Source organism: Lithobates pipiens, unplaced genomic scaffold (genome assembly GCF_037356315.1).
Source record: "Lithobates pipiens isolate NorthernLeopardFrog02 unplaced genomic scaffold, aLitPip1_a1.2 Scaffold_8, whole genome shotgun sequence".
Lineage (NCBI taxonomy): Eukaryota > Metazoa > Chordata > Amphibia > Anura > Ranidae > Lithobates > Lithobates pipiens.
Genome location: NW_027507903.1, coordinates 253,121,860 through 253,149,764, shown reverse-complemented (window position 1 = coordinate 253,149,764; position 27,905 = coordinate 253,121,860).

The window sequence follows — 27,905 nt, the reverse complement described above, 5'->3', positions numbered from 1 at the left end:
GAGGACAAAGACATACAAGTCACTCCATCCACCGATGAGGACCAGAAGACTGTACAGACGGTGTCTATGGAGGACAAGACCATACAAGTCACTCCATCCACCGATGAAGACCAGAAGACAGCACAGGCTGTCACTATGGAGGACAAAGAAACACAAGTCACTCCATCAACCACTGAGGACCAGAAGATTATACAGGCCTCAACTATGGAGGACATAGGAATACAAGTCACTCTATCCATCAACGAGGACCAGAAAACTGTACAGACGGTGTCTATGGAGGACAAGAACATACAAGTCACTCCATCCACCGATGAAGACCAGAAGACAGCACAGGCTGCCACTATGGAGGACAAAGAAACACAAGTCACTCCATCAACCACTGAGGACCAAAAGATTATACAGGCCTCAACTATGGAGGACATAGGAATACAAGTCACTCCATCCACCAATGAGGACCAGAAAACTGTACAGACGGTGTCTATGGAGGACAAGAACATACAAGTCACTTCATCCACCGATGAAGACCAGAAGACAGCACAGGCTGCCACTATGGAGGACAAAGAAACACAAGTCACTCCATCAACCACTGAGGACCAAAAGATTATACAGGCCTCAACTATGGAGGACATAGGAATACAAGTCACTCCATCCACCAATGAGGACCAGAAAACTGTACAGACGGTGTCTATGGAGGACAAGAACATACAAGTCACTCCATCCACCGATGAAGACCAGAAGACAGCACAGGCTGCAACTATGGAGGACAAAGAAACACAAGTCACTCCATCAACCACTGAGAAACAGAAGACTGTACAGGCGGTGTCTATGGAGAACAAAAACATACAAGTCACTCCATCCACCGATGAGGACCAGAAGACTATACAGACGGTGTCTATGGAGGACAAGAACATAAAAGTCACTGCATCCACCAATGAAGACCAGAAGACTATACAGGCTGCAGCTATGGAGGACAAAGAAAGACAAGTCACTCCATCAAGCAGCAAGGACCAGAAGACTGCAGAGGCCACATCTATGAAGGGCAAAGAAACACAAGTTACTCCATCAACCAAGGACATCAAAATTGAAATCAGAAATAAGAAAAAAAATAAAAAGAAAAAAAAGAAAAAAAAATCTTCATCCATCAGTAGCACAAACCATGAGATGGCCTCACCAATCCCATGCGCCAGTGCCATCAAAGACCAGTCATGCGTACTCTCCTTTCAAAAGATGACCTACCATAGAATACTTGGAGAGGGATCCTATGGGAGTGTGCTGTTAGCCTCTCATCCTGATATTGACCAGAACCTGGCGGTTAAAATTGTGGAAAAGAAAGGCATACTTAAAGCTGATGAGTGCGAGATTATTTTCACAGAACGTGACGTGCTGAAGGCAGCCAGCGAGAGTCCATTTATTACACGTCTATTTGGAACGTTCCAGACAAAGGTAAGTCTTTTCTCCTTCCAATTTCTTCACCTCTTTCCTGTACTGCACTCCACTACTGATCCAGACCCCCTAAAATTGTTCTGCAAATGGTGACTTTTTTGGGAGCTGAAATTTACACAAGGCTAAGCATCCCCCTTCCGCCTCATATGACGGTCTTCACACCTGTCAAATAGTGCCTTAGGCACAGAGTGCTGAATTGTGAGAGGCGGAAGGGAGCTTCACTTGTGTCCCACACCAGGTTTTTCCTGAGGGGTCCGGCTGTAGTGGGTGGAAAGCAGTATGGGGAAGAGCAGAACTCTAGAGTACCTCCTACAAGCCTAGAGGTTGGTTAGGTAAACTGTACAGAGAAGAGGTTTTATTTTAAAAACTCATTTTAGGAAACTGCCATTGCTGGCCTGCTTTTTGAAATGACTACCTGGTTGCTTCCGATATCAAAACTTTGAGTCACTTAGAAAAAAGTCTGCAGCTAGCAATACAGGAGAAGTCAGGGCTTCTGATCTACATGGGGCTTCCAGGATGGTGAACCAAATAATTAATTCATTCGATCACCAGAACAGCCAGACAAAGCTAGCATTGCAATAAGGACAGTCTAGCAATGACGATCTTCATAGTTTCTCTGTCCAGTTTTCCTAACTTGTGTGTATGTCTCTGTCTATTACAAAATGAAATCCTGCATGTCTATAATGTAAACTTTACCTCTTATTTTTACACAGAATAATCTCGTCTTTGTCATGGAAGGCCTGAGCAGAGGGGATCTCTTTGACACCGTGATTTCAGGTCCATATCCCAAGGACACCATCAGGTAAGATCAATAACCGGGCCACTCTGGAGTGGGGGGTTACCGACCATTGAGGAAATGGCAGTGATGTGATCACCCCCTTCACCTGAGCCCTGACCATCCACACCTCTATGTACTATAGGGGGGAGTCATTTCATCTTTAGATTTAATTGGTCTGCAATGATTTGGGATGCTAATTCATATATCTCTTTCCCCATCAGATACTTCATAGCAGAAATGATCTGTGGTCTGCAGTTTCTGCATTCTAGGGAGATAATCCACAGAGACATCAAGCCTGAAAATATCCTCTTGGATGATGACGGCCACATCAAAATCACTGATTTTGGCATGTCAGTTACTGGAGTCACAGAGTCCAAGAGGATTAAAGGACAATGCGGGACACCAACGTACACGGCGCCAGAGGTAAGATACGTGCTAACCACCTTATATTAGATCTAATTGTAATGTTTGTTATTATGGGATATAGAGATACGATAAAGGGGGCTCACTTTTCACTAAATGAAGAATTTCTCCACTGGTACCCTGTTTGCTTTCAATGGGTTTTCAGACTGGAACTATGTCCCCATCAAAAGGTGGGAATTTCTGAGACATTAAGGTCAGGTGTTGATAGCAGGCTCTGTTTGGCCCGATTCACACATACAAATGGGATAAAAGCTTCAGGGATTGTCCACCTGCTGGACTCCTTCTCGTTAACATGATGAGCGTTTGTGAACATTGAGCTATTGGGGTCAGTGTACCTCTATCTGCCCCTTTAAAAAGGACTATTAAAGTGTAGGCAAAACCTTTTTCTTTTTGTTTTGGTAAGAGCAGGGAAGGGTTTGATCCTCTGACAGTTTTACATAGGTGTCCCCATTGGGACCCCATCTGTTTGTACTGGTGACCACTGTCATTGAGAAGAAAAGTAAGATCCAAAGTTTTAGAGTTTTCCCCAGAACATGAGGTGAGGAGAAACCTTCAATGGGGAAGCCTGTTCTGGGGGAAAATTCTTTAAGAGAGAAATTTCCCTCAATTTGGGAGACTTCAACCAATTTTAATTTGTATCTCTGGGAGACCCAAGGTCCCACAATTCACAAGCTCCACCTTACTTTAATGTCTTTTGAGCACAATTTTAGGACTCCTGGTAGGCTTCATATGTCACATATACTAGCATGGAGTCATCTCTGTCCTCTATCTGGCCTAACAATGAGCTTATTTATTTATCTTTCTCTCCATTATGTTTTTACAGATCCTTCAAAATTTGCCATACTTTGGCATGGTCGACTATTATGCATTGGGAATAATAGTATATTGTATGGCAGTCGGCAGACATCCATTTCTTAGTGGCAAAGAGTCCTTAAAGGAAGAATTGAAGATAGTGACCACCGTGGAACCGGATTATCCAAAAGACATGGACCCTACCCTCTGCGACATCATAAAGACTGTAAGTATACATAGAGGTTTTATATCTTTTAAGGGACAAAGTCCTTTCCAGGTTACATATATCTTATTAGGATTTTAGAAGACACATTAGAAATTTCATGTTTACCTGCACACATCTATTGAAGTCATAGCAGTACTTTCAGCAAGCTGACTGCTTAACCACTTAATAACCGCCCTATAGCCGAATGGCGGCTTCAGGGCGGTTTCTTAACTCTGGGAGGCCGTCATATGACGTCCTCCCAGAATTCCGCTCTCGCGCGCCCCTGGGGCGCGCACTTGAGAGCATCTGTGACCGCCGGGTCCGCATCACGGATCACGGTAAACGGCCGCTCATATCGGCCGTTTACCACGTGATCGCTCCGTCAAATGACGGAGTGATCACTTGTAAACAAACCGGCGTCATGTTATGACGCCGGTTCCTCCCTCCCCCTCTCTGTACCGATCGGAACAGCGGAGGGGGAAGAGATCGGTGTCAGCAGCGATGTGGGCTGCATCTGCAGTGCCCACATCGCTGCTCACCGAAAATTAACCCTGCAATAACCCTGCAATAACTCTGCAATAACTCTGCAATAACCCTGCAATAACTCTGCAATGATTTTTACATGTAGGAGAGAAATGTCAGAATTGTCCTGGGTGCTCCAGAACGCCTGATGGCGCTCCCTGCATGTTGGGCCTCTGTATGTGGCCACACTGTGTAAAAGTCTCACACATGTGGTATCGCCGTACTCGGGAGTAATAGCAGAATGTGTTTTGAGGTGTAATTTGTGGTATGCATATGCTGTGTGAGAAATAAACTGATAATATGACAATTTTGTTAAAAAAAAAAAAAAATCTTGATTTTGCAAAGAATTGTGGGAAAAAATGACAACTTCAAAAAACTCATCATGCCTCTTACTAAATACCTTGGAATGTCTTCTTTCCAAAAAGGGGTCATTTGGGGGGTATTTGTACTTTTCTGGCATGTTAGAGCGGGTTCACACAGCGGGCGATGCGAGGCGACACGACTCGCCTCGCCTCGCTCTCGCAAGTCGCCCCCGTTCTGTACAATGGAACCGTTCTGAGAGGAGCGACTCGAGTCGCTCCGACTCAGAAAAAAGGTTCCTGTACTACTTTTGGGCGACCTCGGGGCGACTTGCATTGACTTCTATACAGAAGTCATTTGCAAGTCGCCGCTGAGGCCGCAGCAGGTCGCGGCGAGGCAAGTCGGAGTCGCCTCGCCTCGCCTGCAGTGTGAACCGGCCCTTAGGGTCTCAAGAATTGAAATAGGCCGTCAGTACTTCAGGTGTGATCAATTTTCAGATATTGGCACCACAGCTTGTGGACTCTATAACTTTCACAAAGACCAAATAATATCCACCAATTTGTACTTATTTTTACCAAAGATATGTAGTGGTATAAATTTTGGCCAAAATTTATGAAGAAAAAATTACTAATCTGCTAAATTTTATAACAGAAATGAAGAAAAATTCATTTTTTTACAGAATTTTCTGTATTTTTTCTTTTATAGCACAAAAAATTAAAAAACCCAGCGGTGATTAAATACCACCAAAAGAAAGCTCCGTTTGTGTGAAAAAAAGGACAAAAATGTCATATAGGTCCAGTGTTGCATGACTGAGTAATTGTCATTCAAAATGTGAGAGCACCGAAAGCTGAAAATTGGTCTGGTTATTAAGGGTGTTTAAGTGCCCAGTGGTCAAGTGGTTAATGGAAGGATCTGTCTTCACCTGTCATAAGGAAAGCAGTAGCGCCTGTGTCCCTTGTGATGTCCGGTGAATGTCCAGTGAATTCAATTTCTGGGGACATTCCATATACAGACAGCATATATGATGGGGCTGCCATCATCATAAGAGTGATATAAGAAATGTGTAACTGTCAGAATTAAATATTAAAAGGGGAGTTCTATTGTTCAGAGATTGTTCATGTTATTTCAGTGTTTCTTATTATATTCTTTTGCTTTTCACAGTTTCTATGTAAAGATCAAGAGAAGCGGATGAGGCTAGTAAGCAACATCCGAAGACACCCCTTCTTACGGAAGGTGGACTGGAAGGAGACAGAGCAACGGAAATCACCGCCACCATTTCCATCAGCAGATGTAAGTATACAAATAAGGGAGGAGCAGGGCAGCCATCAGAAATTGTGGGGCCCCTTACACAGCTTTAGGCCTGGGCCCTCCCCCTGAGTCTGACCACCAACATTCTCCAGGGTCCCGCCACTGGCTGTCGCACTGAATCTGCCCACTAGCCATCCCACCAAGTCCTTTAGTGCCTCAGCCCCTCTCACACATGTAGCCTCTGAGCCCCTCTTACACCTGTACACTCTGAGCTCCCCTCACACCTGTACGCTCTGAGCTCCCCTCACACCTGTACACTCTGAGCTCCCCTCACACCTGTACACTCTGAGCTCCCCTCACACCTGTACGCTCTGAGCTCCCCTCACACCTGTACTCTCTCAGCCCTACCTCACACCTGTACTCTCTCAGCCCTACCTCACACCTGTACGCTCTGAGCTCACCTCACACCTGTACTCTCTCAGCCCTACCTCACACCTGTACGCTCTGAGCTCACCTCACACCTGTACGCTCTGAGCTCACCTCACACCTGTACTCTCTGAGCTCACCTCACACCTGTACTCTCTGAGCTCACCTCACACCTGTATGCTCTCTGAGCTCACCTCACACCTGTACTCTCTGAGCCCCTCTTACACCTGTACGCTCTTAGCCCCTCTTACACCTGTACGCTCTGAGCTCCCATCACAAGTGTGCGCTCTGAGCTCCCCTCACACCTGTACTCTCTGAGCCCCTCTCACACCTGTATTTTCTGAGCTCCCCTCACACCTGTACGCTCTGAGCTCCCCTCACACCTGTACACTCTGAGCCCCTCTTACACCTGTACGCTCTGACCTCCCCTCACACCTGTACGCTCTGAGCTCCCCTCACACCTGTATGCTCTGAGCCCCTCTCACACCTGTACGCACTGAGCTACCCTCACACCTGTATGCTCTGAGCTCCCCTGAGCTACCCTCACACCTGTATGCTCTGAGCTCCCCTCACACCTGTACTCTCTGAGCTCCCCTCACACCTGTACTCTCTGAGCTCCCCTCACACCTGTACACTCTGAGCTCCCCTCACACCTGTACGCTCTAAGCTCTGCTCCCACCTGTACGCTCTGAGCCCCCCCCCTCACACCTGTACGCTCTGAGCACCCCTCACACCTGTACGCTCGGAGCCCCCCTCACATCTGTACACTCTGAGCCCCTCTCACACCTGTACGCTCTGAGCTCCCCTCACACCTGTATGCTCTGAGCCCCTCTCACACCTGTACGCACTGAGCTCCCCTCACACCTGTACGCTCTGAGCCTGTTTTACACCGGTATGCTCTGAGCTCCCCATCACACCTGTACGCTCTGAGCCCTTCTTACACCTGTATGCTCTGAGCCCCTCTCACACCTGTACGCTCTGAGCCCCCCTTACATCTGTATGCTCTGAGCTCCCCCCACACCTATACAGTCTGAGCCCCCCTCACACCTGTAAGCTCTGAACTCCCCTCACACCTGTACATTCTAAGTCCCCTCACACCTGTACGTTCTAAGCCCCCCTCACATCTGTACGCTCTGAGCTCCCCTCATACCTGTACGCTCTGAGCCCCCCTCACATCTATACGCTCTGAGCTCCCCTCAAACCTGTATGCTCTGAGCCCCCCCTACACCTGTAAGCTCTGAGCTCCCCTCACACCTGTACGGTCTGAGCCCCCTCACACCTATATGCTCTGAGCTCTCCTCACACCTATATGCTCTGAGCCCCCCTCACACCTGTACGTTCGAAGCCCCCCTCACACCTGTACGTTCTAAGCTCCCCTCACACCTGTACGCTCTGAGTTTCCCTCACACCTTTATTCTCTGAGCCCCCTCACACCTGTATTCTCTGAGCCCTCTCACACCTGTATGTTCTAAGCCAGACTTGCACCTGTACGCTCTGAGCCCCCCTCACAACTGTATGCTCTGAGTTCCCCCCACACCTGTACGCTCTGAGCTCCCCTTACACCTGTACAGTCTGAGCCCCCTCACACCTGTACGCTCTGAGCCCCCCTCACACCTGTACACTCTGAGCCCCGCTCACACCTGTACGTTCTAAGCCCCCTCACACCTGTACGTTCTAATCCCCCCTCACACCTGTACATTCTAAGCCCCCCTCACACCTGTACGCTCTGAGCCCCCTCACACCTGTACATTCTAAGCCCCCACACCTGTACGTTCTAAGATAGCCTCACACCTGTACGCTCTGAGCACCCCTCACACCTGTATGCTCTGAGCCCCCTCACACCTGTACGCTCTGAGCACCCCTCACACCTGTATGCTCTGAGCCCCCCACACACCTGTATGCTCTGAGCCCCCCTCACACCTGTACGTTCTAAGCCCCCCTCACACCTGTATACTCTGAGCCCCCCCCCACACCTGTACGTTCTAAGATAGCCTCACACCTGTACGCTCTGAGCACCCCACACACCTGTATGCTCTGAGCCCCCTCACACCTGTATGCTCTGAGCCCCCCACACACCTGTACGCTCTGAGCCCCCCTCACACCTGTACGTTCTAAGCCCCCCTCACACCTGTATACTCTGAGCCCCCCCCACACCTGTACGCTCTGAGCTGCCCTCACACCTGACAGAGTAGCAGCCTTCCGACTTGCACGCATAGAGGAGCATCACTGAAGCTCCTCTGCACCCGACCCTGCCTTCTCATATCCCTGCCAGTCGGTTGGGCCCTTCCAGACGCTGCGGCCCCTTACAAGTGTATGGGCTGTACCCCCCTGATGGCGGCCCTCGGGAGATTTATAGGTATTTTTTTTCTGAATAAATCAGAAGCATTGACAAAACTTTTCTCTTTTCAGATTCCTGAGGAAGATCCTGGGGAAGATGACACAGCGGATGCATTCATTAAACGTGTAGAAAAAGACTATAGGAAGCCAATAGAGCCAGAGAAGCAGAAGAAATTCTATGGCTTCAGCTACGTGAGTGAGCATCTGAAGCAGTAGCCAGTGGCCTCATCACCACCATAGAGAGGCAGTAACATCAACGTACAGCCTCATCACCACCATCGGAGAGGCAGGATCCTCACCGTAGAGCCTCATCACCACCATCAAGGAGCCAGGATCCTCACTGTAGAGCCTCATCACCACCATCAGAGAGCCACGATCTTCACCGTAGAGCCTCATCACCACCATCACCACCATCGGAGAGGCAGGATCATCAATGTAGAGCCTCAGATCATTAAAGTCTGAAGGATCTACAATCATCTAATTTGACATTTATTTTTCAGGGACAAACATCGACTTTTCAAGGTCCCAATGATATAGGTAGGAAGATACATTTTATTTATCATCTACAGATGACAAGACATAAATACATTGTGACAACGACCATTGACTTTCCTATTACCAAAACCTCCAGAGAATCTGGTTGTGTCACAGATCAGACCACTCATCACATGTACTCTGACTGCTGCATGATAGAGGCGTATGATGGCACACGTGACATGGGCATGCGTACTGTGTATTCATAGAGCAGCCACAATCCAGAAGGCCATCCAGAGAGAAGCCTGATCTCATGCTCCACCCCCAGGGAACAACCCGCTCAGACCACTCTCAAAGAGTCAGGACATGTGGAGGAGGAGCAGGTTATAGGGGAGGAGTCCAACTGGCATATAATTGGGAAAAAAAACAGGAGTGTCACTCTTCTTAAACCACTAAGGGCTCCTTCACACCTGCCATTTTAGCATGCGGCAATGGATATTTTCCATGGCTGCAAAGTGTGCAGTGCACATGGGCCCCACGGGGGGGTGGGGTCCATTGTGTTTTGACCTACACTGCACCCATGAAACTGTGAGAACCACTTACATGCCGGATAGAATCCTCCCCCCATAGCCCACTCTTCCTCCATATTTCCTGCCAATAGCATCTGCAGCATTGACTCTCTGGGAGTGATCTGGGTGGGTTGCTCCCCAGGGGGGAGGGGGGACTTGGGAATGGGTCTCCCTCTAGATGGCTTCCTGGAATTATATCCATGTAACACCAGAAGATTTATGGGGTTACATAGATGGAGGTCTTAGTAATAGGAAAGTCAGTGGATATTGTCACAATGTTTTTATGTCTTGTTATCTGTAAATGAGAAATAAAATGTACATTCTTATCTATACCGCCTTGATGTGGGGACCTTAAAAAGTCGGACTTTGTCCCTGAATAGTAAAAGTCAAATCAGATCCGAGGCTATATATTGCTAACAAATCAAATGCATGTTCTGATCTATATTGTCTTGAACAGTATAGAAAGTCGTGCATTTCACTGGGAGATAAACTGGTCACCCCTAGACTGATGATTCAGGGACTATCCGATCGCCTTAGTGGGTCAGGAAGGAATTTTTTCCCCTTTGGAGTCCATCTGACTGAGGGGGTTTTCGCCTTCCTCTGAATCATCCTGAAGGTTTAGGAGTGTGAAAAGCCCTCATCTCTGAGGAGTCAGAGGATAACAATGGCCAATCTCCAATAGATAGATGAGGAACTGGTCACCCTAGACTGATGATTCAGGGACTATCCGATCGCCTTAGGGGGTCAGGAAGGAATTTTTCCCCTTTGGTGCCCATCTGACTGAGGGGGTTTTCGCCTTCCTCTGAATCATCCTGAAGGTTTAGGAGTCTGAAACGGTCCCACCTCTGAGGAGTCAGATAATAACAGTGATGGACCGACCAATGTTCTCTGAAGACCTACAATAATTTTCTTGTAAAAATGTTTCCTTGTAAAGAATTTGAAATTTCAATAAAATTGTGTGTACCTTAATTGTCTTTTGTATGTAAAGGTTTTTTTCCTATCTCTATATTTTAATATAATGATGAATGACAGCAGGGTGGGGAGTCTCATCCCATATTTCATGATTATATCACCCTTAGGCTATGGGATGGTGAGGGGAAACACTATTAACATAGGGTTGCCAACTGTCTGAAATTCACCTCGACAGTCCAGGTTTTGAATCATGTGTCTGTGTTTCAGTTCACCTCAAACTCAGACACATTATTAAGACAGGAACATGGCTCGGAACAGGGCCAGACAGCAGGGTTAGGGGGCATTAAGTGTGCCGCATTACCATTTCCTTTGGAGCACCCAAAGATTGATTGGACCCTGGGCAAAAAAAATTTTTGCCCCCCCCATGCAGTTTTGCTCTCCACCTGCTTTGAGACATACAATAAAATGCAGCTAGACTTAAAATCAGTTTACTGAATCAGATCAGACAACTATTGGTTGCCAGAGGTTACGGTGTATCATTACCACTCACTGACTAGAGGTTACAGCACATAATTTTTCCTTGTTTATTGGTTGCTAGAGATTACTCTACATCAATACTGCTCACTGATTGGTTACTATAGGTTACTGCACATCATTACTGCTTACTGTTTGATTGCTAGAGGTTACAGCACATCATCTCCTCACTGCCTGCACACCATGGGCTAGGGAGGTGAAGGGGGCTATTAATAAACAGAAAACTCTTCGGGATCCTAGGACTCCTAGGCTCAGTGCTGGGGAAAGGGGAGCGTGTGATCAGTGGAAATGCTGATTTCTTTTAACACTGACTACCAATATAAAGAGGAGTTTCAACACTGGCCACCAATGTAATAGGGGTTTACACTGACCACTAATGTAATAGAAGCATTCACAGTAACCACCAATGTAAGGAGGGAGATTTACACTGACCACCAATGTAAGGGGGGCGTTCATATTGGCCACTAGTGTGAATGAAGGGATTCTACACCAAGCACCAATGTAATGAAAAGATTTACACTGACCACCAATATAAATGAGACATTTAGCCTGCGTTCACATTTGTGTGTGTTTGGAAAGTATGCAAAATCGCTTTCCAAGGTAACCCTGAGACAGCGCTTCTCCTAGGGGTTTATCTGATGCGGGAGGAGCCGTGAGCGCCGCCGGGGGATCCCAGAAGATGAGGTTTGGGGCCACTTTGTGCAAAACGAACTTCACGGTGGAGGTAAGTATGATATGTTTGTTATTTAAAAAAAAAATAAATAAAAAAAAAGTAAATGAAGGTTTAGTGTCACTGTAAAGGTGTCTGTTTAGACCCCTGATATCTCACCAAAACCACCCAGTGGGACTCCTAAAAAAATTGTACAAAATAAAATATAGAAGAAAAAAGGAAAAAATTTATAAAAATAAGATAGGTAAAAAATAAATAAAAAAAACGAAAATAAAAAACTGAAACAAGTGGCGGAACTACCAGGGACACAAAGGTTACACGTGCGACCGGGCAAGTGTGACTTTCTCTTCTCTGATTGTTCTCCACCATTGATAGAGCTGTATCTCACCATTTCTCTACAATCTCTGCTCCTTTCTAGAGGCCAAACATTGAGATCTTTATATCTTATGGAGATTGAGATCTTTATATCCTAATAACAGTTACATTTTCAACTAAAATAAAAATGACTGACACCTGTGGGGGGGACTACCAGGGTCACAAAGATCGCACCTGGGCTTGGAGGGAAGGGCCCCGGCCAGATGTCAGGGGGGGCCCTGCATGGTTTCTTGCACCGGGGCCTTGAAGGATCTAGTTACACCTCTGTTCTGGCACACTGCTTTTTATTGTTTCATTCTGGAAAAACATTGAATTTCAAATGATATCTGACCACAGTACTCCATACTCTTCAGCGCCCACATATTTTCTCCAGAAATCTCCTTCCTGCTGGATCTCTGACCTCAGTGATCTAACATCAGAGGTATAATTGGAACCTTTAGGGCCCTGGTGCAAAAAAGGGCTCCCCCTGACCTCCCAGGGCCCTCTCCATCAGTATCATGGCCCTTCCCTCCAAGGCCAGGTGCCTTTACTCCCATTCTGCGGCCCTTTATTATTGTCCGGCAGCGGGCCCCCTTCCTTTATAATTGACAACATTTTCAAAATTTCATGGACATCCTTTTTTCACTCTGTGTTCAGCAAGTCATTCTAGGTGGAGAATGACTTGATTAGGGGAGGGGCATACATTTTAAATGGGTGTAATAAAAAAGTATGCAGTGCAGTAAGAAGTATCAGTGCAGAGCTATAGAGGATATGATATGTAACAGCAGGGCAGTCAGTGAGCAGTATGTCAGGGCAGAGCAGTCTTAATAGCATCATGGGCCCCTGGGCAAAGTAATACTCTGGGATCCCTAGAATGGAGACAGCGCAGGTAAACAGACATCAAGTAGGTGGGAGCAGACAAGCAGAGCTTCCCCTTTGGGAGGAGCTCCACATTAACTACATGAACAATCATTCTGTACAGCAAAGAAACAGTGGGAAAAAAAATACATACATATAGTAAAAAAGTTGTCCTGTGCATATATCATATCTGCTAGATTGAGTGCTCCCCTTCCCAGCACTATGGCCTCTCTACACACCAGATATGCCCCCTGCACTCTGACCTCACTACATCCCAGATATCCCCCCCAGCACTCTGACCCCTCTACACCCCAGATAGCCCCCAGCACTCTGACCTCTCTACGCCCCAGATATCCCCCCAGCACTCAGACCCCTCTACATCCCAGATATCCCCCCCCAGCACTATGACCCCTCTACACCCTAGATATCCCCCCGGCACTCTAACCCCTCTACACCCCAGATATCCCCCAGCACTATGACCCCCTCTACACGCCAGATATCCCCCCAGCACTCTGACCCCTCTACATCCCAGATATCCCCCAGCACTATGACCCCTCTACACCCCAGATATCCCCCCAACACTCTGACCCCTCTACAGCCTAGATATTCCCCCAGCACTGTTACCATATACCATAAGATACCCCTTGTATTATCACCTCACTAAATGCCTGATACCCCCTATACTGTGGCCTCTCTACAGCCCTGATACCTCTAGCACTATAGTCAGCCAAGATACCCCAAGCATTGCTACCTCCTATACACCCCAGATCCCCCCTCAGCATGGTTTTACCCCATACACCCTTGATATCCCCAGCACCATTATTTCTTCCATGTAGTTCCCCCTTTTCCAATGGAGATACAGTGCATGTAAACTTTTGGCTCTGTGCCCACCTTCAGAATAAGACTCACCTATATCAATCAAGCTGGCAGGACAGGCGGAGGAGGGAGCATCCCTCCGGGCATTCCAAGCGCTTTGGTGCAAACAGTGCTGAACAGGTGGGCTCCCCATGACACCATCTACAATGCTACTTGTGCAGGTGGGCTCTCAGTGCTGCAGACTATGCTGCTCCCACTCCAGCTTTTACCCCGCAGCCTTCGAGTATTCAAGCTGCATGGGGCAGGGTCAAATCATCACTGGCGCTCTATCCCTGCCTCTTTCTGCTGGCTGTGAAATACTGGGTATCGTTCTGCACAGCATGGCGTACCGCTGCCAGTCTGCCTCCCCTGTGTATCCATCACTCTCAGTGCCATCATGGGACCCCCAATTTTGGGGCAGCGTGGGCTCAAGGACCAGTTCCTTTGGGGAAAGTGTAGGGGGCCCCCATGCATCTGGGGCCCCCAGGCAGCGCCCAGGCATGCCCACTCATTAAGACAGACCTGTGTTATGGCAGTCAGTGAGCAGTACATAGTGACAGGGCAGTCATTGAGCGGTAGGTCAGGTCACTCTGTGAGCGGTAGGTCAGGGCACTCGGTGAGCGGTAGGTTGGGGCAGTCAGTGAGCAGTATGGCGGGCCAGTCAGTGAGCAGTATGGCGGGGCAGTCAGTGAGCGGTATGGCGGGGCAGTCAGTGAGCGGTATGGCGGGGCAGGCAGTGAGAGGTATGGTGGGGCAGGCAGTGAGAGGTATTGCGGGGCAGTCAGTGAGTGGTATGTTGGGGCAGTCAGTGAGCAGTATGTCGGGGCAGTCAGTGAGCAGTAAGTCAGGACAGTCGGTGAGCGGGATGATCCATGAGTCACTTACTACATTGCTGCAGACAGTAGCTTTCCCAGGCTGCTATGTGACTAAATAGGTGGGGAATTACCAGTCTCAATGTGCCCCAACAGCTGGGTATCTACCAAACTCAGTGTGCACTGACAGTTGTGAAACTATCAGTCCCAGTGTGCCCTAACAGGTGGGGATTGGGGAACCACTAGTCCCAGTAAGCCCTGACAGGGGGGAGGATCTACCAGTACCAGTGTGCTCCAAAGACAGGAACCTACCATTTTCAATGTGCTGTTGGCTAAGGGACTAGCATGGCCTGATAGAGAACTACATGTCCCAGCATGGCCTGATAGAGAACCACATATCCCAGCATGGCCTGATAGAAAACTACAAGTCCCAGTATGGCCTGATAGAGAACTACAACTACAATCTGATGCCCCCTAAAAATGCCGCCACTGTCCCTCACTGCCCGGTGTACTGCTGGCTGAGACCCGCGGCACTTTATTATTAATAACCCCCAGGCGCTGCTTGGCTCACTGCCCAAACAACTGGTTGCTAGACACAGCCCGCCTGGTGTCTAGCAACCAGTGATGTCATGACGAGGAGGAGAGCGGAGCCCCAGCATTCACAGCGAGCTGTAGGAGAATCTCCTCCTCGCGCCTAAGCTCCGCCCCGACCCCGGGGTTGGGCCTGATGTCTTTTCCTGCTCTGGAAGAAAGGTAGGAGGAATGCTCCCTGCCCCGAAGATGCTCACGGTCACTCGGCTCCCTCCTATACACTACCCCCCTCCAATCATGCTGCTGTACAGTCCCCCCATACTGCCCTCCACTACCCCCCTCCCATCATACTACCCTCCACTACCCCCCCATCATACTGCCCTCCACTACCCCCTTCCATCATACTGTCCTCCACTGCCACCCCCTCCCATCATCCTGCCCTCCACTACCCCCTTCCCATCATACTGCCCTCCACTGCCACCCCCTCCCATAAAAAAAAACACTATAAAAAATGTAATTGTAAAATAAAATATAATGGTTAAAAAATATTTAAAAAATTAAATAACAAAAATTAAAAACTGTTGACCATGTCCACTGCCCTACTGACAATATCCACTGCCCTACTGACAATATCCACTGATCTACTGACCACGTCCACTACCCTACTGACCATGTCCACTGCCCTACTGACAATATCCACTGCCCTACTGACCACGTCCACTGCCCTACTGACACCGTCCACTGCCCTGCTGACACCTTACACTGCTCTATTGACACCATCCACTGCCCTACTGACACCGTCCACTGCTCTACTGACACCGTCCACTGCCCTACTGACACCATTCACAGTCCACACTGACACCACTGAAGGAACTACAAGCAAAAGTCTCTGTACATAGCTCATTCCAGAACCCTGCACTCTGTACATAACGCACTCCATACACTGCATGCTTTTATCCTTTTTTTAAATGAACGTGCCTTGGTTTTTTATGTATCCATAAGACTCTTGCTTGCGGAACAATAATAAAAGCATTTTTTATAGGTACAAGGCAGCCCGAGATTTGATTAATGATACCCCTTAAGCTCCTCCCACTGCCAGAAGTTTGACCACACCCACCTTTACCTCGGCACGCTACGCAAGGTTATTTCCTTCCAGTGTCCCTCATTCTGAAGTTCAAAAGTTGGGAGGTATGGTTTTGGGTGTTGGGAGGTGGGCATGGTGAAGGAAAAGAAGCCCAGGGTGATGCCCCTCTCCTGGCTCTGGTGGGTCTTGTTGAAGGTGGCAGCGGAGGAGGCGGTGCCCAGCGTCTTGGCCAGCAAAGTTTTCCCGCTGTTAATGTGGTCCCGCACCCCAACATTTGGCTTCAGAGTCTCCCCCCCTCTGCAGGAGCAATGCGTTCCAGCTTCATAACTGAAAACGTCCTGGTTGTGCACTGCTTCCCCTTCCCTCCCAGAAACAAATGGTGGGGAATGTTGGTTGAACGTAGTGTACCCGTGTTCTATCAGATTAGGCAACCGCCAGATTAGGTAACAGAGTTGACGTTCCACGGGTTTGCTAATCTGACAGAACAGCAGCACCAGACATCTTACTACACCCAGCTATGGCTAGAATTTCAGAGTAACTTTAGCAATAAAGTGAGCGTATATAAATAAATATAGTGTATTGACATCTGTGATGCTGTTTCGATGTTTAATTTTGAAAGCCTAAAGCATGGGTGCTCAACCTGCGGCCCTCCAGATGTTATGAAACTACAATTTTCATCATACCTCTGCCTTTGGGAGCTATGCATGTACCTGTTAGCCTTGTAATGCCTCATGGGACTTCTACAGTAGTTCTGCAGCAGCTGGAGGGCCACAGGTGGAACAACCATGCATAGCTCCCAGCTGTCCCTGATTTGGAGGGACTGTCCCTCTGTCCCTCTTTCCTCCTCATTTGTCCCTTATTTTGGTCTCATCTATAGAGTTGTGTATAAACTGCACTTTTTATCGTTCTAAAATAGTTTCCCAGTGCTAAACCTTTCATCCAATTTCTAAATTGCTGCATTTGTAAATTTTAAAAGCCAATATAAAGGAATAGTAATGGTAAAAAAAGCCCTTGTGGGTTTGATTAACTTTTTTTTTTGGTTAAATCTCCTTTAACCACCTCAATACTGGGCACTTACACCCCCTTCCTGCTCAGGCCATTTTTCAGCTTTCAGCTCTGTCGCACTTTGAATGACAATTACGTGGTCATGCTACACTGTAACCATGTGAAATTTCTATCATTTTCTTCACACAATAGAGCTCTTTTGGTGGTATGTAATCACTCCTGGGATTTTGTTTTTGTTTTGTTTTTTAGGAAAAAATAAAAACCAAAAATTTTGAAAAAAAATAAAAAGTTTTTCTTAGTTTCTGTCAGTAAAATGTGGTAAATAAGTAATTTTTCTCCTTCACTGATGTACGCTGATGAGGCAGCACTGATGGGCATTGATAGGCTGCACTGATGGGCACTGATGAGATGGCACTGATGAGAAGGCACGAATATGCCGCACTTATGGGCACTGATGGGTGGCACTGGGCACAGATAGGCATCACTGGTGGGTACAGATAGGTGGCATGGATAGGCAGCACTGATAGGCATTGATGGGCAGCACTGATGACCAGCACTGGCTGGCATCACTTATGATCACTCATTGCTTTCACTTGTGGGCACACATTTCTGCCACTGGTGGCACGTAATTGTAATCAGGGCACTGATGATCAGTGCCTTGATTACATCCCTAGATGTCCTCTGTGAGGACATGCCACTGATCGGCTCGCCTCTCCTCATGCTCTGTCAGTGTGAGGCGAGGAGAGCCGATTACCGGCATCTCCGTGTTTGGACACAGCCGATCACATGGTTAAAGAACCGCGGCCGCTCTTTACACAGATTGGGGTCACGCCGTGTCCTAGCAACATGGAGCGGCCACAGTCGCCACGCTGTGCACCCCCGGGGGCACGCGAGAGTGGTCATTCTGGGAGGCCGTCATATGACATCCACCCAGAAGGAGAGCCACGCCGCCTGTCGTCATTTGGTGACAGATGGGCGTGAAGAGGTTAAGGGGGTGTGGCAGAGGGCATGTCTTATGCCTACATTCATTTGCTAGGTGTCCCTCATTCCCATCTCAAAATGTTGGGAATTATGCCCATGGCCTGAGCAGCTCGGGGTGTACCAACATGGCCTCCACCATCTTCCTACTGCTGGCATCCAGCTTCTTTCAAAATGCAAAATCAAAACACCATCACAAATGTCAATATACTATATTTATTTATATACGCTCACTTTATTGCTAAAATGACTCTGAAATTCCAGACGTAGCTGGGTGTAGTAAGATGTCCGCTGCCGCCTTCTTCTGACTTCAGGTGTTCCATCAGATGAGCAAATCTGGTAGCAAAGGAACGCATTTGCAGCTGGCAGAAAGTCACTTTTGTTACCTAATCCGATGGGTTTGCTATTCTGACAGAACACCGGTGTTCTGCTGAAAACTGTTCAGATTACCGCTACCCATCAGATGGTGTAACGGACGTAACATTCCGACCAAAAAAATACTTACTGCGCATGCGCTATGTGTTGCAACATGAGTTCAACAGCGCTATGCGTTCCAAACACTTCATGATTTGATGGGTAGCAGTAATCTGATAGATGGGCATTGATTTGGCGGCACTGATAGGCGACATGGATAGGCGGCACTAATGGGTGGAACTGATGGACATTGATGGGCAGCAATGATGGGCATTGATGGGCAGCACCGATAGCCAGCACTGACAGGCATCACTAGTGGGCACTGATTGCTGGGTTTGGTGGGCACAGATGGGTGTGTTATTGTAATCAGGGCACTGATGATCAATACCCTTATTACATGTTTTGATGTCTCCTGGGGTAAATGCCGCTGATCGGCTCTGCTCTCCACTCACTCTGTCAGTGTGAAGCAATGAGAGATGATAACCGTCATCTCCATGTTTACATGTGACTGGCTGTGATTGGCCGATCACATGGTAAAACAGCCACAGCTCTTCACAGAGATCGGGTCACGCCGTGTCTTAGCAACACGGCGCAGACTCGATCGCTACACTGCCTGTCCCTGTGGGTGCACGAGAGCAGCTGTTCTGGGACGACGTCATATAATGTCATTCCAGAGTGAGAGCCGCACCACCGCAACTCCATCATTTGACAGTTGGCGGGCTGCAAGTGATTCATTTTGAAAGCCTAAAGGTTTAGCACTGAGCAGTGTGGGGTGTACCAACATGGCCTCTGCCATCTTCCTACTGCTGGGTGTACCAACATGGCCTCTGCCACCTTCCTACTGCTGGGTGTACCAAAGAATGACAATTACGCAGTCATGCAACACTGTAACTTTCTTTTGGTGGTATTAAATCACTGCTGGGTTTTTTATTTTTTCCAAAAAAATACAGATATTTTGAAAAAAAAAGTTCTTAGTTTCTGTCAGTAAAGTTTGTAAATAAGTAATTTTTCTCCTTCACTGATGTGCGCTGATGAGGCGGCACTTATGGGCGCTGATTAGGAGGCACTAATGGGCACTGATATGCTGCACTTATGGGCACTGATAGGTTGCACTGATATGTGGCACTGATAGGCAGCACTAATGGGCATTGATGGGTGGCACTGATGGACATTGATGGGCAGCAATGATGGGCAGCACTAATAGCCAGCACTGACAAGCATCACTAATGGGCACTGATTGCTAGCATTGGTGGGCACTGATGGCGTGTTATTGTAATCAGGGCACTGATGATCAGCGCCCTTATTACATGTTTTGATGTCCCCTGGGAGGAAATGCCGCTGATTGGCTCTCCTCTGCACTCACTCTGTCAGTGCGAGGCAATGAGAGACGATTACCGTCATCTCCATGTTTACATGTGGCTGGCTGTGATTGGCCGATCACATGGTAAAAGAGCCATGGCTCTTCACAGAGATCTGTTGTTAGGACACGGTGCGGACTCAATCGCTACACTGCCTGTCCCCGTGGGTGCACGAGAGCAGCTGTTCTGGGACGAAGTCATATAATGTCATTCCAGAGTGAGAGCCGCACCACCGCAACTCCATCATTTGACAGTTGGCGGGCTGCAAGTGATTCAATTTGAAAGCCTAAAGGTTTAGCACTGAGCAGTGTGGGGTGTACCAACATGGCCTCTGCCACCTTCCTACTGCTGGGTGTACCAACATGGCTTCTGCCATCCTCCTACTGCTGGCGTCCAGCTTCTTTCAAAATTAAACTTCCAAACAGCATCACAGATGTCATTATACTATATTTATATATATACGCTCACTGTATTGCTAAAATTACTTCTTCTGACTGCAGGTATTCTGTCAGATGAGCAAACCTGGTAGCAGTGGAACGCATGTGCAGTTGATGGAACGTCAGTTCCCTTACATTATCTGTCGGGTTCACTAATCTGATAGAACACCGGCATGTGCACAGTGCCCTGTGAAACCTCACACTGTTATCTGCGGGCACCTGCGGCAGTGCCGCTGTACCCGATAGTTAAAAACAAAGAAGAGAGCAGCACCATCTAAGCACAACATGATAAAAACATTTTAATATAGGACAGACAATTTTAAACTCACAGGATTGTAGAGATTACAGCGCATGTGAAATGGTATTGGAAGTTCATCTACTCCGGGGGGAAGGCGGTCGGCTCGCAGGTGGAGAGACAGCTGATGTTCCTGGTGACTCCAATCGCTTCCTGGTTCTCAGATTCGGCTCAGGGGCGGCTGAACACATCACTTCCTGGATGCTGAGAGAATGGGGAGGGACGTGCGTTCGGAGCATGCGTGCTCCTTCATCAGGCTAAGTTGAATCCATGTTTGGAGAGGTTTTTATAGTCCATTCAGCCAGGGGATGTTGATGTGGTGCCATGGCAACCACTCATGGGAAGGGCTTCTGATTCCAGCACTGGTGTGTCAGGCTGGATTGGAACGATCAAGGTCATGTGACCAAAGACAAGCTTTTTTTTACATAACAATAGAGATAATACAGGGGTAGAAAAGAAGGAGGGGGGGTTTGATAAAATACTTTTTTATATATAACAAGAAAGAATGAAAAACTCTATGATCTGGAAGCAGCTGAAACAAGCACCCCAAACACACGGAGCCCGTCCTAGAATGATCGCGTGGTGACGTCACTAAGTGCCTTTTTCCAGACGCGTTTCATCATACGTGACATTGTCAATGGGGAACCAAAAGTTGTCACCACCCACACTGGATTAAAAACATTCCCAAAAGACAATACTTGTACCAAAGTCTACGCCACATGTGTGCTCCTCCCCACGCTCTCACCATCCAGGAAGTGATTTGTCCAGTTGTCACCTGAGCCGAATCTGAGAACCAGGAAGCACAGGGAGCCACCAGCGTAGCCGGGAACATCAGCTGCCTCTCCACCTGCGCATCCATCGCCTTCCCCCAGGAGTGGATGAACTTCCTATACCATTTCACATGCACTGTATTCTCTACAGTCTTGTGAGTTTATAATCATCTGCCCTGTATTAAAATGTTTTTATCACGCTGCACTTAGATGGCGCTGCTCTCTTCTTTGTTTTTTACAGTCTACAGAGCACCTTCTACATTGTTATGAGCCGGCAGACATCCAGAGTCAGCCCATCTGTGACCATCTACACACCTCTTGCTGCAATTGAACTCTCATGCATGGACTCCCCACTATAGAGAGTGGATCAATCACCCGTTTCTCTCTATTTGAGCTGACAGAGCGCAATATAATAATATCAATATATGTATACAATATTGCTGTCCCGATAGTTGGCAACTATGTTCCTGCTGTCTTGGGGCTCCCCTGCGGTGGTGGAACACCAGGGCCCGGGCGTAAGTGCGACTGCTGTGACCCTGGTAGTTCCCCCGCTGCTTCACATCATCTACTTTATTCTGAATGATCTGTAATATTGGGGGGTTTATTTATTATTTTTACTTTTTTCACTTCTCTGAAATTTTCCCTAACAATGATATATCTGCAGGTCACCATTTTTCTACAATCTCTCCTCCTCTCTAGCCTCTTTCCATCCGGGCCAAATCTGACATTTCACTCGTACATGTTTTTGTTAGAAAATTACTTTGAACCTCCCCCCCAAAAAAAAACATATATACACACATATATATATATATATATATATATATATACACATATATATACACACACACACACACACACACACATTTTTTTTGTAGAAGAGACCCTAGGGAATAAAATGTTGGGTGTTGCATTTTTTTTAATGTCACACAGTATTTTTAAATGCAAAAAACACTTTCATGAATTAAAAAGATAAAAAACAAAAAAAACTAAAGTTAGGCCAATTGTTTTTATATATTCTGAAAGATGATGTTAAGCCGAGTAAATAGATACCTGATATGTCACCCTTTAAAATTGCGTCTTCCCAGGGAATGGCGGCAAAATACGGTGCTTAAAATTCTCCGTAGGCAATGCTTTAAACGCCTTTACAGGTTACCAGTTTAGAGTTACAGAGAAGGTCTGGTGCTAGAATTATTGCTCTCGCTGACGTTCGCGACATTACCTCACATGTGGTGCGATCACCGTTTACATATGTGTGCTGGAATACCGCATGCGTTCACATTTGTGCATAAGCACGGTGGGATGAGGAGCTTTTATATATTTTTTTTGGATGAACTTTATTGCTATCACAAGGGATGAACAATATCCCTTGTGACAGCACGAGCCAGACAAATCCCCCTTATGGAGAGATCTGGGGTCTACACTATATTACTAAAAGTATTGGGACCCTTGCCTTTACACGCACATGAATTTTAATGGCATCCCAGTCTTAGTCTGTAGGGTTCAATATTGAGTTGGCCAACCCTTTGCAGCTATAACAGCTTCAACTCTTCTGGGAAGGCTGTCCACAAGGTTTAGGAGTGTGTCTATGAGAATGTTTGACCATTCTTCCAGAAGCACATTTGTGAGGTCAGGCACTGATGTTGGATGAGAAGGCCTGGCTCGCAGTCTTCGCTCTAATTCATCCATAAGGTGTTCTATCCAGCTGTGGTCAGGACTCTGTGCAGGCCAGTCAAGTTCCTCCACCCCAAACTCATCCATGTCTGTATGGCCCTTGCTTTGTACACTGGTGCGCAGTCATGTTGGAACAGGAAGGGGCCATCCCCAAATTGTTCCCACAAAGTTGGGAGCATGAAATTGTCCAAAATGTCTTGGTATGCTGATGCCTTAAGGGTTCCCTTCACTGGAACTAAGGAACCAAGCCCAACCCCTGAAAAACAACCACACACCATATACCCCCCTCCACGAAAAGGTTGCACTTGGCACAAAGCAGTCAGGAAAGTACTGTTCTCCTGGCAACCTCCAAACCCAGACAAGTCCATCGGATTGCCAGACAGAGAAGCGTGATTGGTCACGCATCTCCAATGCTCTAGAGTCCAGTGGCAGCATGCGTTACACCACTGCATCCGATGTTTTGCATTGCATTTAGTGATATGAGGCTCGGATGCAGCTGCTTGGCCATGGAAACCCATTCCAAGAAGCTCTCTACGCACTGTTGTTGTGCTAATCTGAAGGCCACACGAAGTTTGGAGGTCTGTAGCTATTGACTCTGCAGTCAGTTAGCCACTTCTGGGTGACCTACCACTTCGTTGCTGACTTGCTGTTGTTCCCAGTTGCTTCCACTTTGTTATAATACCCCTAACCTTTCACAGTGGAATATTTAGTAGCAAGGAAATTTCACAGCAACCTATCACGGTACCACACTTGAATTCACTGAGCTCCTGAGAGCGACCCATTCTTTCACAAATGGTTGTAGAAGCTGCAGTGTTGGTCATCTTACTTTAAAAAAGTAATTAGTTAAGTTACAAATGACTTCTCCCAAAAAGTAATTGCGTTAGTAACTCAGTTACTACATTGGAAAAGTAATTAGTTACTCACCAAAGTAACTGACTTTTTTTTAAGGGGCAGGTCTAGTATTACTGTAAACAAGGGGCGCGTTCCCCCCTGCACGTCTATTTCCCCTCTGTACCCCCCTGCACGTCTGTCCCCCCCCTCACATCTATCTGTTCCCCCTCTGTACCCCACTACACGTCTGTCATCCCCCCCGCAAACATATATCTGTTTCCCCTCTGTACATCTGTCCCCCCAAAACTCACGGATCGGATCGTTCCTCGGATCAGAGTCACGGATCGGATCCTTTTTCGGATCAGCAGATAATAATTGACTTTGGAAAAACCTGTGAAAATTCCACCACCATATAGACCCCACTGTAATATCCACAATCTCCCCACTGTAATATCCACGTCATCTGCCCAACTGTAATATTGGCTGAGTATGGTTGGGTGCGGCTGAGCATGGCTAGGTACGGCTGGGTATCGCCGAGTATGACTGGGTATTACAGAGTATTGCAGAGTATAGCTGGGTATTACCGTGTATGGCAGAGTATGTCTGGGTATTACTGAGTATGGCTAGGTATGGCAGAGTATGGCTGGGTATGGCAGAGTATGGCTGGGTATGGCAGAGTATTGTCAGGGTATTGCAGAGCATTGGCAGGGTATTGCAGAGGATTAGCAGTGTATTGCAGAGCATTGGCAGGGTATTGGCAGGGTATTGGCAGGGTATTGCAGAGTATTGGCAGGGTATTGCAGAGTATTGGTAGGGTATTGCAGAGCATTGGCAGGGTATTGGCAGGGTACTGCAGAGTATTGCCAGGGAATTGCAGAGTATTGGCAGGGTATGGAGGCCATCCGATTTCTCCCCTCCACTGTACAGATCTGTACACAGAGGGGAAAGAGGAACCGGCATCATGATGATGACGGTTTGTTTACAAGTGATTGCTCCGTCATTTGACAGAGCGATCACATTGTAAACAGCTGACGGGTGCACCAAGATGGCCACCGCTCCGGAGCTAGGCCAAAGCCGCGGCCTTTCCTAAGGCCGAGGCCGCGGAGCACTCCAGATCGTGGCGCATGACGATCCGTTGAGCCCCTAGTGGCGGTAGATGTAATTGTGGTAACGCCGCCCAAGTAATGGAAACGGCGTTACCATGAGGGGAAGAGTAATCAGTTAGAAGTAACGGCATTAAGTAACGCCGATTAATTTAACTCTGTTACTTACATCACTGAGAAGCCGTCTGCATGTCTAGGTGTGCGATTTTATATACCTGTGGCCATGGAGGTGATTGCAGCACCTGAATCCAATGATTTGGAGGGGTGTCCCAATACTTTTGACAATATAGTGTATATCTCCATAATGGGCAACAGATGACAAAAAAAAATTATAATGTTTTTTTTTTTTTTTGCCACATCAGTGATTTACCATAGACAAAATTCAGCTTGCCGCTCATTTGCGACTCATTCACAATTTCACATCATCGTGGCATATTTAATTACATAAATTTAAGGATTACTTGTGATCACGTAAGAATTTCATAACATTTGAAAAATACAAAAAGGGAAATAAGCAAAAGTGATAAAATCTCCTAGTGTTCTCATGCACCATGACTATATATGTTATCCTGGCATCTCAAACCTAAATTAAATTTCCCTCCCCCTGCTCCCCCCCAATCCCCCCTGCTCCTCCCCCTCTCAATCCCCACAGGATCACCTCATACACTCAATTCAGCTATAGCCTCCTCCCTCCGCTCTGCAGTTCTGTAACCGTATCCTTCTCAGATTAACGGTCAGAATTATGAAGAGGCCAGCAGAGAAGACCTAAAGAGAAGGAGGGGCCCACCCTTCATGAAACGGGAGAGACACTCTTAAAAAAACTAAATAGGTTAAAGATAAAGAAATAGTAAAGGAGTCACATCCAAAGGAAACGAGACCCCAGACATTCATGAGGAGAGTCAGTTTTCAGTGGCAAAAAGCTAATGCAGCCCGTCTACCTATAGTGGAATCCCCAACTTCCATAGACTAGGCCCCCATAAACTCATGAACTTCTTATTATTGCCCTGTTTGAAAAAGAAGACCCTTTCATTGCCAATTGTCATTTTTATGGTTGTCAGCCAGGTTTCGACTGACGGGCCCGAGTGTGAATGCCATTGTTGAGCAATTAGCTTCCTTGCTTGGAAGAGACATCTAATCACTGGTATTTTAGTAGCATTGGGAATTATAGATTCCTCAGGTATAGTCAGGAGACAAGTCCTGACCGTTGCTTTCAATGTTAGATTAAAAATTCTGTTGATCTGAGCTATAACCTGTGTCCAATATCTAAACAATTTCGGGCACCTCCAAAACATATGGATGAAGTCGCCAGTCAAGCCGCATCTAGAGCAATGATCGTTATTTCTCCAGCCCAATTTGAACATTTTCTTAGGGGTATGATATACCCGATAAAAGAAGAAAAGATGGGAAGCTTTCTGAGAGGGAGAAATCGAGACTCTGGTTCCATAATCGATTATCCGATCCCAGTCAGGGTTGGACAGTGGACCCACGTCATTCTCCCAGCTTTTCCTACTTTTAAGCAAGGCTTCATGATCTAACATTTTATCCCCTAGTCTAGCATACATATAGGAAATCAGTCCCTTAAGCATGTCCTGGAGCATAATTTGTGATAGCACAGGAATCTGAATCCACTGGACCTTTTGAGATCCAAATTGTGTCTGACCTGAAGGCATTTGAAAAACGAACGATTCGACAATGAAAACTCCAATTTTAAACTATTGAATGATTTAATATCTGAGCCCTGAAATATTTGCATTAGTTGATTTATACCTTGGTTCTCCCATTCTCTGCATCTTTCAACTTTGGCTAATTCGACCAAGTTTCTATTATTCCATAACGGGGCCAGTACTGATACCCCTTGGTACCCTAATATATCCTTGGCTGTTTTCCAGAGTTTAACAATCTGGTTAATCGTTGGACAGCTTGTACCGAATGAGTTAGCCTCAAGGGCCTCAATTAGTGTATTGTGTGGGCTTCCTAACATTAACAGACTGTGGCGAGGCGTACCCTTGCTTGATATTCCTACTCCTGCTAGATGCTGCAACTGTGCCGCCAGATAATAGAGTCTAGGACATGGAACCGCCATCCCCCCCTCTCCACTGGTAGCTGTAATAACCGTAAACTGATTCTAGGCAGCCCCTTTCTCCATATAAGATCTCTAAACAGAGATTCTATTTTCTTAAACCACCTCAAACCGATCCATATCGGCGAGTTATGAAGAAAATATAAAATTTGGGGGAGCCACACTATCTTGACCAAATTACAACGTCCCGCCATCGATAAGGGGAGGCGGCTCCAAATATCCGCCTTACATTTAAGCTTTAACAGGAGAGGGGCTAAATTATCTTCCAGATACTCCTTTACATCCCTTGCCATCCAAACCCCCAAATACTTCAATTTCTCCACCACCTTCAAATGAAAGCTATCTTGTAATACATTAGTGACCCCACCATCTATCGGAAGTAGTGCAGATTTATCCCAGTTGATAGTCAATCCGGATATTTGGCTGAATTCTCTAATCATTCTCATGGCCGCTTTTAGTGATGTCTGGACCTCACCCAAAAAGAGCAAAATGTCATCGGCAAATAATGCGATCTTTTCCTCCAACTGACCTCTCTTAAATCCCTGAATATCAGGGTTAGCCCTAATAGCAATGGCCAATGGCTCCATTGCCAGAACGAAAAGCAAAGGGGAAAGAGGACAACCCTGCCTTCGTACCTCGCTCCAATTGGAGCACCTCAGAGTACTCATTATTAATTTTTATTTTTGCACTTGGATTAGTATAGAGCATCTTTGTCCATTTGATAAAGGTAGGCCCAAACCCGAATCTACCGAGGGCCTCAAACAAATATTCCCACTCAAGGCAATCGAAGGCCTTGGCTGCATCCAGGGCTAATATGGCCCTGGAGCCTCCATTGT